This window comes from Megascapheus bottae, unplaced genomic scaffold (assembly GCF_031878675.1).
Source record: "Megascapheus bottae isolate mThoBot1 unplaced genomic scaffold, mThoBot2.hap1 HAP1_SCAFFOLD_79, whole genome shotgun sequence".
Lineage (NCBI taxonomy): Eukaryota > Metazoa > Chordata > Mammalia > Rodentia > Geomyidae > Megascapheus > Megascapheus bottae.
The window spans coordinates 466,254-482,840 of record NW_028327439.1 but is presented as its reverse complement, the minus strand read 5'-3'; the positions used below and the strand labels follow the sequence as shown (position 1 = coordinate 482,840).

The window sequence follows — 16,587 nt, the reverse complement described above, 5'->3', positions numbered from 1 at the left end:
CCTGGAGGAGAATTCCCATAAAAGGCTGTTGTTCCAAACTGGTAGTAATAAGGACAATCTCCAGCCTGGGAGGACTTTCCCTAGGGATCTGGTTCCATCCATACTCACAGGCGCCCACACAAGGACTTCCCTGCCTTGTCCTTGATCTGATAGGTCACAGGTTCTTCCAGTTGGTCAAGGAGAATGTGTAAATGGAGGAGTATGTCCGAGGAGGGCATGTTGAGCATCACGTATAACAGGAGTTCAGTCAGGGTGTGTCTGTTCTTCAATCATAGAAATCATCAGGAGAAAAGTCCATCCACATCATGAAGATGGAACAAAGGGTGCTGTGGGCAGACTGGTGACAGGAGGATGAGCAGCGCCCTCCCTATCATCAGGACTTTCCCACCGAAGTCCCTTTCTTTGCTTGACTCCCAAGCAGAGGCTGTTCATCTTAGATGCACAGATGCAACTTGTGAAAGAAGTAGACACTCCTGCAAGCAGAATGATCTTCACCACTCAATTCTAGAAACTTCTAGAGTACAAGTCTTCAAAATTTCATTCAGAGGGGCAATTTTAACACTGATTGTAGACTTTCTGCACAGAGCCCTCCCTGTCATCCCTGAGACCAGAAGCACACCCACAAGTATGTGCTCTGCCATCCACTCAAGTCCCAAGCCTCAACGCCCTGCTGCAAATCACATTTGGTGTGCAAAGGAGAAATTTGCACTTGGAGACAGAAAGTCCAAAGATCCAGTTTCAAGGACACCCCTTCCCTTGGCCCCAAAGCCCACTTACTTCTTCACTTGCTCATCTTCCTTACAGTTAGGCCAGAGTGATTTGTACCTGATGAAGAGGAGGAGGAGAAAGTCATCCTCTGGCTCTCTTTTTCAGAACTAAAAGGACATCTATGGGGTTGGTTAAATCACAGTTGAGAATACATAACAAGAAGGCACATGGAATCAATCTATACTTTTCTCTGAAAAATTGAAGAGGTTTGAAGGAATGTGTCCAATATAAATGCTCTGCACGGTGACAGTGGCTTGTGCCTAAAATCCTAGCTATTTTGGAGGTTGAGCTCTGAGGAACAGAGTTCAACACCAGCATGTGAAGGAAATTTCCACGAGACTGTTATGTCCATTAATGAGCAATCAGCCCAAAATGGCTCAAGTAATGAGCACTCCATCACTTCACCACCAAAATCAGAGACAAAAAACAGGTCTTGCATTCAAGGAAAAGGATCAGAACCAAATACAAAATGCCTCATATATCTGCAAAAGTGGAAACACAGTATCTCCTTTCCTGGTGGTTCAGTAGACACAGAGCCCTCAGTCCACCCGCTTCCTAGCTGTCCTCTGTCCACATTATTGCACAGGCCTCCAAGATTGCTTTTGAAACCTTAACTAATTGGAAATGTGGTTTCCTAGGGCTGCATTCATGTGAGGGCTGAATTTGTGTGCCAGTGTCATGTGCCTCTGATCATACCCTCTTAGTAAGTAGAGTTCTGAGGCTTCTGTAGCTTCTGAGGGGAATGACATGTACTGGGAGGCCAGGTCTAGGAAACCAGACAAGGTGTACAGTTGTGTTATCCCATATTCCCAATACAACACCCCAGTGGGAACACACAGGCTCTGAGATGCTAAGTATTCTCAAGTCCCAGCCAGGAAAGGCTAATTAGCCCTGAGCTTGAGGAAGGAACACTCACTTTCGAAACAAAATAGTCAGCACTTGCTCCATTGTCCCACAGAGTCTATAATTGTGTAGAAAGTTTCGAAGAAAGAAAACATTGCCTTTCTGGGTTTCATCACCATCATCTCCAGCAGGCCTACCTCCAGGCTCCACACGTTACAAGGGCACATTCACAGTCCTCCCTGAGTCATTGTCACTCTAAGGGGTAAAGACAAATTATCTTTTAAGAGTGGAAATGGGAGCACATTTCAAATTGAGTAATTGTGACAGAGTAGACTGAAAACCATACAGAAAATAGTCTATCATTATTGGAACAGAAAAGCACAGAAGAAGAAGGTATCCAGACTATACTTCACCTGAGCTGCCTTGTGATTTCCATTGATTTCTTGGTGGAAAATAGACTGAGGTGTTGAACTGGTGGCTGGGCACGGTTCCAACCTCTGCAGGCTTGAGAGACACACCCATTTCCCAATTTTCTGAAACCTGAGTCTCCTGACAGTCTCCTACAGCATGAGAACATCTTTCCCCTTCCAGAGTCACAGGCCAAGTGAGCTGGCTTGACCAGAATGTCAGTTATAGTTCCTGGCTACCAGAGTTCCGGGTTCCATTCCATTGTGAAGGAGGTAGGGTCACTGCTCAGAGTCCAATGACCTATTCTGCTTCTCACGTAAGTCCTACCTGGAGACAAACTAGAGGCCAAATGCCCCTTCCCACTGCACAATGTGTACACATAGACAAAGTAAAAGTCATACCTTGTCTTTTGAATCCTGAATTCCGCAGCTAGGTCTAGGTTCTGTCCTGGACTGTGCTGAAAGGAGCCATTCCTAGGTTACATCAATACCTTCCTTGTCACCATTCCTCTCATCCTGCACAAAACATTTTGTCTGACTGTGCCATGGACTTTCTGCACACTTTGCTGACATTACGAGGACTTTGTTAAGTGTTTATAAGTTAAATATCAGATTTTCCTTGAAATCACTTTGTGGTGTCATCCAGAGCAAAAACACATACTTGGCTAATGGAAAATAAAGATGTATCTGAATCAATGTCATGTGTTCTCATAGGCACTCAGGAACATATGAGATTAGAAATATCATGCCTCTGGCCCTACATAGGTTACAGCACTATCTGTAAAGCCAGCGGAGCGTATTCATTGCTGCTGCAGCAGCAGCTGCAGCAGAGGAGACCAGTATCCAATCCTGAATCCCCAGGGACCCGGGCCAGTTGAACACCGCATACCAGCTCCCAGTACACACCAGTAGATGATCACCCAACCCACCCCTGCAACTTTCTCACAACCCTGTTGGTGTGGAGGGACCATCAGAGGAGTGGGATGCACCATTGAGGCTGGAAGGGGGAGATCTAATGTTGGAACCAGCAGACTGCACCAGAGAGACTGGAAAGCTCCACAAGAAGGCTTATCGCCAAGGATACAGATGTTTGCTAGCAAGTGTATAAGAGGGCACCACAAGCCTGGTGGCTCCATGGTACCCAACACTGGTGTTGGGGGTGGCACTCACTCCCACCTCCCACAGCGCTGACTCAGCTGAAACTTGGAGCCTGTGGGTGGGGCCTTGCTGGAGACTGTGCTCCAACAGCCTCTGCCTCTGCCATGGTGGAACCTAAGCACCTAAAACCCTGAGGAGCTAGGATGACAGGCAGGTGCCAGTGGCTCCCAAAGCTAACCTTATCTTTGATTTAGAAACTCTTTGTCAATAACAGTTCAGTGTGAAGTAATAGGATATAGTAATTGGATTAAAGTTAAGTGGACATACATATGTGAGAAATTTACAATTTAGAAATAATGTCAGGAATCAAACCTGTTTACACTAGTATAAACAGTAAAACACTTAGGAATAAATATATCCCAGATGAACAATATAGAGAAGATTGGCATGATCCCTGTGCAAGGATGACACTCAAATTCGTGAAGCATTCCATATTTTTGTATATATCATTGTTTCTTTGGAATAGAATAGGGAAGGGAGGACAAGATGATTAGGAGGTAAGAAATGGGGACAAAAACATGAGAAAGGGTAGCAATGTTCGTGAAGTAATGCACGTTCTTCCTGGAGAATATAATGTATTCCTTCTATTAATTACAATAAAATATAATTTAAAAATATATCCAAAATGTTACCTTGAACAATGAAAATTACACTGCACAGATAGTCTTGAAAGCATCCCAGTTTTTGCCTGATCTGCTTGCCTCTGAGGAATTTTCTTTTAAGGAAGAAATTATTAGTTTGTATAATTATATTTGGTATGAAGTTCAAGTCAATATATTCAAATATGCTCTATGACCTCCATTTTCATGTGGAATAGCTCAGGTTTACAAAAAGACACAATGAGAAACCATGTACTCAAGGACTAAATATCATGTATGAAAGTTTCTTACCCAATATTTCCTGATCATGTTGTGTGTAAAGGATCATCAAAAATCATAACAAGCTGGGCCTGATAGCTCACACCTGTAATTCTACCTACTCAGGTGCCTGAGAACTGACGATCATAGTTCAAAGCCAGCCCGGTCACTAAAGGCCATGAGACTCTTATCTTCAATTAACCACTAGAAAGGTAGAGGTGGCACAGTGGATCAAGGGTAGGGTCATTGCCTTGCCCTGAAGAGCTCAGGGACTGTGACCAGACCCAGTCAAGCCCCAAACATGAAAAAAAAATCATAATAAGCCTTTAAGAGAGAAGCATAGGATCTTAGATATGAGGGAGACAAGAGATCTGTCCCAGCCAGGAGTGGCAACTCACACTGCAATCCTAGCTACTCAGTAGTCAGCTGAAGAAATTATTAAAGAAAAGGCAAGGCCAATAGTTTGGACTAGAGGTAGAGTCCATGCCTTGTACAAATGAAGACCTGGGTTCCATTCCTCGGTACCACATACACAGAAAAAAGCCAGAAGTGGAGCTGTGGCTGAAGTAGTGGAGCTCTAGCCTTGAGAAAGCCCAAGGACAGTGCTCAGGCCCTAAGTTCAATACCCAGAATGGGCAAAATCATTTTTAATTTTAAAATTTTGATTTATTTAATAAATGAATTTTCTAATGGGACAGGTCAGTCATCAGGAGAGCCATCCCATATCACTCTAGGAACAGGTTGAGCGATGTTCAGCAACAGGTGGGGGACCAAAGGGGATGGGGACTGACCCCAGCCACTGCTTTGGGCTTCCCTTGGCTGGGGCTGCCTCATGATTCAGTGCCCATGGGAAGGTCCAGGTTCTTTTGCCTTGCCCCCTGCTCCTCTATGCCAGGACCTGGGTGTCTTTAGTGCCGAGGCTGGCTTTGAACCCTGATTCTTAGATCTCAGTCTCCTGAGTAGCTAGGATTACAGGCATGAGCCAATAGCACCTGGATCAAGGCTACTTCTATTATTAGCTTCTTATTTATTTTTTTGTGGGTCATGGGGCTTAAACTCACCCTGGGTGTTGTCCTTGAGCTCATCAGCTCAAGGCTACCACCCTACCCTTGAGCCAAGCCCCACTTCCAGTATTCTAGAGGTTAATTGGAGATAAGCATCTCAGGGTGTCAATGTGTGAGACTTAATGCACCTACTACATGGCGAATGTGACTGTAACCCCTTTATACATTACTCCAACAATAAAAAATAAAGTTAAAAAAAGTCTCAGGTCCTTTTGTGCCTGGGCTGGCCTTGAACCTTGATCCTCAGATGTCACCCTCCTGAGTACCTAGGATTATAGGTGTGACCCACCACTCTGGCTCCATCCAACCATCATGTTTTTTCCTTTACTACCAAAATTAAGTTTAACAAAAGCATGTATGAATTGTGTGGTATCTTCAGATAGATGGAGAAAGGGAAAGAAGTTATGGCAGATAGATATTCATCCTCCTGAGAACTTTACTTACAACCTCCAGAGCAGGAAGAAAGCCCAGGGACTTCATATCATCCACACTGGTGTTTTACTGTAACTCAACAAATGTAATCCTAGCTACTGAGGAGGCTGAGATGTGAAGATTGACCTTCACAGCCACCCTGGGCAGTAAAGACCACTAAAGACTAAGAAACCCTTATCTCCAACTAATCTCTAGAAAAAGGAAAGTGGGACTGTGGTTCAAGGGGCAGGGAGGTAGCCTAGAGCTGAAGAGCTCAGGGACAGTGCCCAGGCCCAGACTTCAACCCCCATGACCCACCCAAAAGAAAAGGTGTTAAGAGAGATTTGACTTCTGTGCAAATTTTATACTAAGCATGGAATTGCATCTTCTATTCACAATTCAACTCTATGTAGTATGTCATTTCTATAATGCATGGACATACAGTGGGAGACTTTAGAGGAGTAGTGGGAAATGGATGCCTTCCAAGTCCTTGGCTGATGAAAAATCATTAAATATTTGTTCTGTTTTCTAATTTTCTTCTAGTGAATCCCTTCTCTGATAAATACTGAGGCTTGCCTTCCAGACGAAAGACTTTATTCCATTGTTATAGTAATGAGATTTCTCTCTCCTGTGTGTTTTAGAAGTACAGAGCCATGAATTCTTAGTACAGGGCATTCCACAGTTGTTCCATTCAAACAATTTCTGTCCCGTGTGTTTTCTTCTGGAAAATGACTTCTTGAAAACATTTCACAGGTGCTGGTGACTCAAGCCTGGAATCCTAGCTACTCAGGAGGCTGAGATCTGAGGATCGCGATTCAAAGCCAGCCCTGGCACAAAAAGTCCAAGAGACACATATAGCCAGTTAACTACCAGAAATCAACTAGTCTTACATCCAATTAACTAGCCAACAAGTAAAATAAAAACAAAAACAAAAGCAAACAACTTCCCACATTTGTTTCATTCATAGGATTTCTGTCATGTGGAACCCTGAGCTGTGACTTCTGAGTGAAAGACTACACATTTGCTACATTCATTAGCCTTCACTCTGTGTGGGTACCTTGATACAAACCAAGTTTTCTTCTAGGAAGACTTCACATATTTCATTAGTCTTAAGCTTTCTCATCAGTGAGACTTCTTTTATAGTTGCTTAGATGTCATATTTATGTGAAGGACATTGTACATTTGTTACATTCAAACGTTTTCTCTTCTATGTCATCTCTGATTATTAGTAAGTCCTTCCTCTGGATGAAAGAGTTTCCACATTCATAACATTCATAAGGTTTTTCTGTTTGTCTCTTTTGATGGTTGGCAAGGTCTGCCTTTTAGGTGAAAAGTTTTCCACATTAATTATGTAAGTTTTCTCTCCTGTGTGTACTTTGAGATTTAATAAGGTTTGCCTTCCAAGTGAAAAACCCTTCACATTCATTAAAATTCATAAAGTTTCTGTCTTGTGTGTGTTCTGGTGATTATTAAGGATTGTTTTCCAGGTGAAAGACTTTCCTCATCTGTTACATTGATAACATTTCTCTCCTGTATGTGTTCTCTGATGCAAAGAGAGCTATGACTTCTTTCTGAAAGACTCTCCACATCTGTCACATTGATAAGGTTTCTGATGGGTATTAAGTGCTGACTTGTGGGCAAAATCTTTCCACACTTCTTACATTGATAAGGTTTCTCTCCTGAGTGTGTTCTCTGATGCAAAATGAGGCATGATTTCATTCTGAAAGACTTTTGACATTTCTTACATTGATATGATTTCTCTCCTGTGTGTGTTGTCTGATGATTAGTAAGGCTTGTCTTCCAGGAGAATGACTTTCCACATGCATTACATTCATAAGGTGTCTATCCTATGTGTGTTCTCTAATGGCAAGGTCTATTTTCCTGGTGAAAGACTTTCCACACATCTTACATGTACTTGATTTCTTTCCTGTGTGTATTCTCTGATGGGTAGTAAGGTATGCTTTCAGGGAGAAGGACTTTCCACATTCATTACATCCATAAGGTTTCTCTCCTGTGTGTATTCTCCAACGATTATTAAGGCCTACTTTCTGGTTGAAAGATTTTCCATGTTTGTTGCATTCAGATTGTTTTTTTGTATGAACTCTGCAGTGTCTCCTAAGAGCTTGATTTGTGGGTGTTTTCCCACATCTACTACAATCAGTTGTTTTCTTCCCTCTCTGAACTACTGCTTGGATATTGTGAGTAGACTTATCATAGTTGTCTCTATGCTGGTTATGGTTACTGTCAGAGTCTCCCACAAAAACCCAATTCTGCTTAATATGCTCTGAGGTTAATATGGAAAAAGAGGATGACTTTTACACCCCACTTCCAGAAGCGTCGGAGACACAATCCTCCAAAATGCTCAATGTCATAGGCAATGTGAAGGTTGTTTCCCTATGGGATCTGACTGTCTGCACACAGCCCTAGCTGTAATCCATGAGAGTCCACACTCACAATTGCACCCACAACTCTATTCTGTATTTTTGTTGGCAGTCCTGGGCCTTGAACTTAGCTCCCTGACCAGTGTCCTTGGGCTTTTTCCTCAAAGTTAGCACTCTGCCACTTGAGGCATAGCACTACTTCCAGCTTTTTTTTTTCTTTCTATGGATGCACTACCTAGCAATCGAGCCTGGGCCTTGGTGCATGCTAGGGAAGCACTCTACCAATAGGCCAAACCTCGGGGGCCCTACAACTGTGTTATCTAACATGTACTGAAGTCTGAACCTCAAGATCTAGGGGAAATCACAATTGATGTGCAAATAAGAAATTTGTGCTTTGAATAGACGCCTCAAATATACCCAATTTTTAGGCAGGCGTGGTGGCTCATGCCTACAATTCTAACTACCCAAGGGGCTGAGATCTGAGGAAGGAGGGTTACAGCCAGCTCAGGCACAAAAGACTGTGGAAATCTTATCTCCAATTAACCACCAGAAAATCGGGAAATAGTGCTGTGGTTCAAGAGTAGAGCGATAGCTTTGAACTGAAGAGATCATTGACACCACCCAGGCCCAGAGTTTAAGTCTCATGACCAATTAAAAAGATACCCAGTTTTACATGACAGATCTATTTCTGTGTAAGTCCACTTCTTTACTTGCTCATCTTCCTCCCAACTACAATGGATGGATCTGTAGTGATGGAAGGAGAGAAGGAAGTCAACTCTATGGTTTTTCAATGTGGATCTAACAAGACAAGTACAGGGCTAGCTAAATCCCAGGCAGGAATATGAAACTACCCAGGTGAGATATGTCTACACAGTTCCATGAAAATTCTCCTAAGAGGCCTCTATGCATCTGTCCAAAGTAAATGCACCTCTAAATAACTAAATGCTCTAAATAAATAAATGAATGAATTAAAGAATTCTCAAAATAAAGAAGTAAATGCCATGCCTCTAATCTTAGCCACTCAGTAGGCTGAGATCTGAGGATCACAGTTGGAAGCCAGTGTAGTCAGTAAAAGTCTAAAGGCACTTGTCTTCAATTAGACAGCAAAAAGCCAGAACTTGACCTATGACTCAAACGGTACAGTGCTAATCTTTGAACAACAAAGGGATGACACTCAGGCTGTGGGTTCAAGAGGTAGGACTGGACTACACACCAAAATGTAAATGCTTTGAGGTTTTAACAGGCAAAGCTAACACAATCCCTCCTTGATGGCTCAGAAGTGATTCAGCTCCCGGCCTTTCCTCTGTCTCCAGTACTTCACAGGCCTCTGCCATTGTTAATGAAACCTTATTTCCTACTGGGAAATGTCTTTTCCTAGGACTTCACTGATGTTTGGGAAATGAAATGGCATGTTGGCATAGTCCTAACAAAATAGTCGGCTTGAGCACTTGTGTCATGCTCAGTTCCCCTGTAAACACCCCAGTGAACCAAACAGGCTGAGAGAGGTGCCAAGTATTCCAAGACTTGGCCAGGAGTGGCTGATCAGGCCTGGGTTTGGGGGGGAACACTCACTTTTTCAAGAGAATATCCAGCAACTGCTCCATTGTCCCCCACTCTCTGAAATTGTGCAGGAAATTTCCCACGTAAAAGAGATCACCTATCTGGTAGGCAGGGATCAGCTTTATCAGCAGCATCTCTAGCAGGCCTTCCTCCAGGATCTATAGGATGCAAGGTTCATTCAGAGTCTGAGCTGACTCACCGACACACTATGTTGGCAAAAAAAATGGATCTTTCAAACACAGAAATGGGGGCAAACTTCACACTGAGGAATTGGGATAGAGTAGATTGAAAATGACACAAACTGTCATCTTAGTATAGACACTTGAAAGCACACAAGAAGTTTGTAGTGTGTGGGGAGGATGATGATGGTGTCAAATCGGTTTCCTTTCAGGAATATACCTCGTCTGAGTTGCCCTGGAGTTTCCTGGCTTTCTTCCCAGAGAAAGGGCTAATATACTGGAATTTTGGCTTGGCCCTGATGCAGCATCTACATCTTCTAGTGAGGCATCCAAATCTCTCATGCCTGAAACCCAAGTCTCCTGACCTTTGGCAACAGCACAGCAACATCTTTCTTGTTCCTAAGCCACAGGCCAAGTGAGCTGGCTTGAGCTGGTTGTCAGATACAGTGGCTTGGTTACCAGAGTTCCATACTCTGTTCCATTGTGATGGAGGTAGGGTCACCTTTCAGGGCCCAATGGCGAAAGCTCCTTGCTCATAGAAGACCTCACCAAAGATATAATGGAGGCAGAAATCTCCACTCCAACCCACAATATACATGTGGAGGTAGTAAACAGCACACTTTGTTTGTAAAATCCCAACATCTTTAACTAAGCCTAGCTACCAGTCTGGTCTCTGGCTCAAGGAGCCTTTCTTGAGTAAGATCTAAACTTAACTGTCACTATTCCCCTCATCCTTCACAAGCCATTTTGCTTCACAGTGCCTTCTCAGCCTGCATTTTGCCTCTTACACATTTTTTTGCTTTTGCTAGTCCCAGTGCTTGAACTCAGAGCCTGAGCATTGTTCTTGGGCTTTCTTTAGGCTATAGTTGTCTCACCGAGCCACAGCACCACTTCCAGCATTTTCTATGTATGTGGTAGTGAGGAATAAAACCTAAGACTTTTTGCGTGTAGCCAAACACTCTATCACTAGATCAAACTCCCAGGCCATCTTGCACATATTTTTTGACATTGATCGACTAGGACATTGTTAGATTTCTGTATCCTAATCTATTTTTTTTCCTGATGAACATCTGTGCTGTCATCTGTAAAAAATGTAAGTGGGAAAATCACAGAAGTACGGGCGAAAAAAAAAAACCATTACACACATAGAGAAGTGTTCATTCTTTGTAGGATAAAGGATATTTTGATATAGTGATGATGACTGTTATAAATACTATGTCCGGTTTGGGAGTTTGGCCTAGTGGTAGAGTGCCTGCCTAGCATCCATGAAGATCTGGGTTCTATTCCTCAGTACCATGGAGATAGAAAATCTAGATGTGGCAAGGTGGCTCAAGTGGCCGAAGGATAGACTTGAGAAAACCCAAGGACAGTGCACAGGCCCTGAGTTCAAGCCACAGGACTGGCAGAAGAAATAAAAGAATGTACTTTTTACAAACTATTCACTCACAGCATTTGCCTCTGAAGTCTTTGCTTCTGCATCTTGTGACCTATTCCTTTCCCTCAAAGTAGAAAAGAAAAACAGATTTCATAACTTGCTATGCTTTTGTCCAATCTCTGGATATTAATTCAAGATACAATATTGCCTGAGATATTGTGTGTGTGTGCATGTGTGTGTATGTGTGCCAGTGTGTGCATGCACATGTGTGTATAGGGTTTTGGGTTTACTCTCATGGCCTATGGGATAACCCTGAGCATCTTTTCCTGAAAGGTATTGGTCTTTCGCTTCTAGCTTATTGTAGCTAATTGGAGTTGAGAAATTCACACAATTTCTTGCCCTGTGCATTGGAACTGAATTCTCATATGCCCAGTGCTGGGTTCTCATACTGTTAATTGTAGCTATAGAGAAGGCTGAGATCTGAGGATCCTGGTTAGAAGCCAGCCCTAGAAAGAAAGTCAGTGATAGAGATCTTTATCTTCAGTTAAGCACACACAAAAAAAGGGAAAAGTGGAACTGTGACTCTGTTCCTCTTGTACCAGCCATGAGAAAAATTGTAATTGGCAGCACCTGGTCCTTGAGAGGTATCCTTAGTACTGGTTTAAAAAAAAGAAGTAAAATAATGAAAAAAATTAAAACTTGCTGAGGACTTTATAAGGATAAAGGTTCCTGAATAATCTTGTCCTTTCAGATTCCCCCAAGTGCTTATGTCTATCTACATTTCATCAAAGTAATGTAAAGGCATTTACACATATTCTGTCTTTCTTAAACAGAGATAACCATCCAGAGAAACACACACACAAACTCACATGTACTATACCACACACCCATATGTGTCTGGCTATGAATGTATGTATAGTCATATATATTAATCTGTCTCTCTATACAAATACATAAATGCATAAAGAATATGTATTTAGACAAACAGACAGGATACATAGATAGTTCTCAGGGATTTCCAGATTGTGTACAAGTCCTCTGAGTGCAACTTACCATTCCATTGTTTGTCCAGTTAGAGTCCCTCTAACTTTTGGCCAGCTCCTTGTCCTTTGCTACTCTGCTTTTAGATTTTTCTCGTATTAATCCACAAAACCTTTTTTTATCACTTGTCTAGCTATTTCATGGACGAAACCAGCATTCCTCCAGACTTAGATCCCCATTCCACCAGAACATACAAGGGTGGATTAGGTGTGGGGTCTGCAGGTGGATCAGAGCCTGTTTAATTTGGAGGGGATTTTTCCACTATAGGAAATGGAATACAAATTTAGAATCTGCATTCATGAGGTGACAAACTGGTAGAAGTTCTTATCAAACGTTGCAATGCATACTTCCAGCTTAGGACATGGGTTGATGACCCAGCACTACAGAGAATGTATTCACCCAAGTCCAATGGGACCCTGAACTTTGAGCCCCCTCTCATGAGGCATAGTGAATGGAGCCAAAGTGCAACCCAGTTAAGCAGCAGATCAAGCTTCCCATCTTCAGTATGGTATCGTTTGAAAACTGTGCATAGCTAACATTTGAGGTTCTGTTTGAAGCCAGCCCAGAAAAGAAAGTCCAAGAAACGCTCATTTCCAATTAACTGCCAAGAAAAAGCCAAACACAGAGATAAAGCTCAAGAGAGGTAGAGAGTCATCTGTAAAGCATGAGTAGTTAGACCCTGCAGCAACCACACTATCTGACCTTGAAAACACCTCTGCCTGCACCCCAGCATGTATCCAGCTTCTGGGGGTGACAGAGCCCCCTGCGCCCCTTGCAAATCTGCACTGCCTCTGACATCTGTGGTGTTAACCTCACTCTGTGGGTTCTGCGAAGAGCTATCAACACTGCAGAAGGAGCCAACTATGCCCTAACTCCCACTGTCCCCTGGGACCCCTAGCATTCTCCCATCTGCACCCCTCCTGTGGCCTCTGGTCCTAGAGAGCCCTCCTGCTCTGTCCAGCACTCACATGAAGTGCATATTTCTTCTCCTGGGGCAACTTCTCCACAGAGAGAACATGACATGGCCACTCTCCATGGCAGGGGTAGAGCCTGCTAAAGCAGCTAATCAGTGATAAGGACATAAAGTGATGAACAGAATGCTTAGGCCCTTATGGAAGATTGTCTGCAAAATCCAAGGGAGAATGAAATTGGTGGGAACCAGGGATTAGGTTGTGGGCATGGCACTTCCTTGCAAAGGGTGGAGCAGGGGACGTTACAAGCTGGAGCATGCACAGGATGGGTGATAGGCCATGGGAAGCTGCTGGGCCACCCCCTTCTGCATCTCAGCCTTTGGGTTTGAGCTCTGTGATCGCCATGGTGTGCATTCTGTGCTCTGGATGGCAGAAGGAAGGGCCCCTGGAATACAAGTGTAGTCCCTTTGTGAGGGGGGAAGATGTAGCCTGGATATCCAGTCCCAGAGGAGCTGGGAGTGGGGTAGAGGGGAATGCGAAGACTGGGGGGTGAGGGGTGCAGGCAGTCACGGTCATGACACAGGTAATTCTGTCTGTGGTGTGAGTGCCTCCCAAAAGCACAGCCCCATTGTAAGGAAATGGAAAGACTTAGCAGAGATTTATAATAGAACAAAACCAAGATACATAAGGCCACATAGAATGATGCTAAATGAAAAGACCTCCAGAATATACAAACAAAAGGCATATAAAGAGTAATTGTTGTCCTTCATGTACTATGTTATCTCTGATCTCTTTTGCTATCCCTTGGTTATCTCATATTGTTACTGTGTTTCAACTTGTTATCTGATATATTGAATATATGCATATTTGGTTATTTAAAATAGGATAGGAAAGGGTGGAAAACAAGAAGAGGGATGGGGGTAGGGGAGGAAAACGGGGACAAAGTCATGAGAAAGCATATCAATGCTTGTGAGATAATGCACCATCTGTCTTGTGAATATAACCCTTCTATTAATTACAATAAAAATATACGAAAAAAAAAGAAGCCAGACTATGCCTCCATGGAATCATCAGATGAGGATGGTGAATTTCAGTTCATTAAGAAAGCCGAAGAACATGAAGCATAGTCAGAGCAACAAGAGGAGTCATCTGTGTTGCTTACAAAACTGTCAGTGAAGAAGTGGAAGAGACTGGCTAAACATGGAAAAACAAAGGGAACCTGAAGTGTTAGGAGAAAGTAGGAGATGCCTGGCAGATTGAACAAGATATCAGTCAAGAAAAGGAACTAGAAATGCATGATTCTTTTTGTGCGATTGCTCAATATCTTTCTGTATGTTAGCTTAATGTATTATTGGCCATAACCATCCAAGAGAGACTGTCCTCCTGACAAACGAACATGCAATCTGGATTTGTATATGCAATCATTGCACAATGAGAACATGGAACATAATACTGTACTTCAATTACCTACCACATTTCTCCCTATATCTAGTTGTCTCTCTCATCCCTTAGATTTTTGCCAGTGCTAGAGCTTGGACTTAGGGCTTGAGCACTGTCCTTGGACTTTCTCAAGGCCAGAACTCTACCATTTGAGCCACCACACCACTTCCAGCCTTTTCTATGTATGTGGTACTGAGGAATCAAACCTGGGTCTTTGTGCATGCGAGGATAGCACTCTACCCGTAGGAAAAACTCCCAGACCACATCCCTCGGATTTCCATAATCATCTTCTAACTAGCTGCTCTTCCTCATCTTTTCCATGTTTCTAATTTTTTTGTAGGGAGGTCATGGGGCTTGATCTTCTCCTGGGCACTGTCCTTGAGCTTTTCAGCTCAAGGCTATTGCCCTATCCTAGGCCTGAGGGTTGTCCTTGAGGTCTTCAGCTCAAGGCACTATCCTTGAGCAAAGCCCCACTTCCTGTTTTCTAGAGTTTAACTGGGGATAGGATTCTCAAATCCTTTTGTGCCTGGGCAGGACTTGAGCTTTGATCCTCAGATCTCAGCCTCCTGAATAGCTAGGATTACAGGTGTGAGCCATTGTGCCCTGCCAAGCTTGTAACTTTTGACACTACTGTTAAGTTTAACAAATCTATGTCTTAGTAGTGTTTGGCCACAAAATTCTGAAGGGAGCTGGTTAAAGGAATAATTACTGGTGGTAGAAAGATATTCATCATCCTGTTAATTTCACCTCCAGAACAGTGAGAAAACACAGGCTCTTCACTTTATGAACACTGGTGTTTTATTAAAACTCATTCAGCAGAACAAAAGAACAGGCTACGAGTCACAAGTGATTCATCATCAGTGAGTAATTAAATATAAAGGCAACACTGAAGTCATTTTGGACTTACTCATCCAAAACCAAATATTTAAGACTCTTGTCTTTACCCAACAAAGAAACCAGAAGTATAGCTGGGGCTCAAGTGGTAAGCATTAGCATTGGGCAAAGATGCTAAAGGAGTGCTTATGCTCTAAGTTCAAGCTAAATGACTTGTGTACACAGACAAACACACACACACACACACACACACACACACACACACACACACACACACACAAAATATATCCCCCAAAATGTGTCCTTACATGTTTTCTGAAGGTTTCCTAAATAACTTGAGGCATAACGTGATGAAAAGCATTTTCCTATTGTGCAAATTTTGCAATAAACAAGGAATAGTATCTTCCATCATACCTTCCATTCAAAAATTGAATTTGAAATAGTAAGTCATTTCTGTTTTAATGCATGGACCACACACAGAAGACTTTACAGGAGCAGTGGAGAAATTGATGCTCTCAGGTCCTTGGCTCAAATTGTGAGTCTTTCCCCATCCATCACTCCCCAGACCATCGTGAAGATTCTTATTCCAGTCTCAGTAGGACAGAGCTCTTATTACTGAGTTAATAAAATCAACTTCACAAAATATTCCCTATTATAAAAGCCACAAGACAACAACTTCACTCTCTTAATTATTTGTAAAGCCTGAAGTAATTAATGCCCATCATTTGTGTTCATTTCCTCTGGATAATATTCAGGGATTTCACCACTAAACACAATGAGAAGTGTTGGCTCAGTAAGTGCCCAAGCTGAAGAGTCATTTCCATTACACCTAGCTTACCTCTGCCATGCAGAATTTCTTGTCCAGTTTAATAGTCTCTCTCTGTGTCTCTCTGTCTCTCTCTCTGTCTCTCTCTGTCTCTGTCTCTCTTACCCCCCCTCTTTCTCTTTTTGGTGACAATCCTCAGGCTTGAACTCAGGGCCTGAGCTTCTTTTGCTCAAGATTATCACTCTATCACTTGAACCACAGTGCTGCTTCTGGCTTGCTTTTTATGTAGTAATTAGGAATAGAACCCAGGCCTTCATGCTTGTTAGTTAAGCTACACAGTCACCCCATATACAGGTTTCTGACAATGGTTTTTCTATATTGTATTTATTTCTTCTCTGAGTGCTCTTAATGCTTGCTGAAGGTTGACTTGTTTTGAAGAACTTCCCCTAATGCTTACATATTCAGAGATTCTATATATAGCTAAAAGTTTTTCATTACTCAGAATTTCTCTCTTGTGTATGTTCTGAAATGTACTGAAAACTAACTTTTGATTAAAAGTCATTGCACATTTGTTATATTCATTGGTTTTCAT

At 42.6% G+C, this 16,587-nt stretch overlaps 1 long non-coding RNA gene and 1 other non-coding gene across 2 annotated transcripts; one reads left to right on the top strand and one right to left on the bottom strand.

The window, feature by feature from the left end:
• Nucleotides 1-215: 215 nt before the first annotated feature.
• Nucleotides 216-1,888, bottom strand: LOC150039848 (uncharacterized). Its single transcript, XR_016534208.1, has 3 exons — nucleotides 1,685-1,888; nucleotides 778-825; nucleotides 216-473 (listed from the first exon to the last, which is right to left on the bottom strand). It is a non-coding gene; the product is annotated as an uncharacterized LOC150039848 (long non-coding RNA).
• A 1,622-nt stretch (nucleotides 1,889-3,510) lies between these two features.
• On the top strand, nucleotides 3,511-3,615 carry LOC150039847 (U6 spliceosomal RNA). The gene has a single exon (XR_016534216.1). It is a non-coding gene; the product is annotated as a U6 spliceosomal RNA (small nuclear RNA).
• The last annotated feature ends 12,972 nt before the right edge of the window (nucleotides 3,616-16,587 follow it).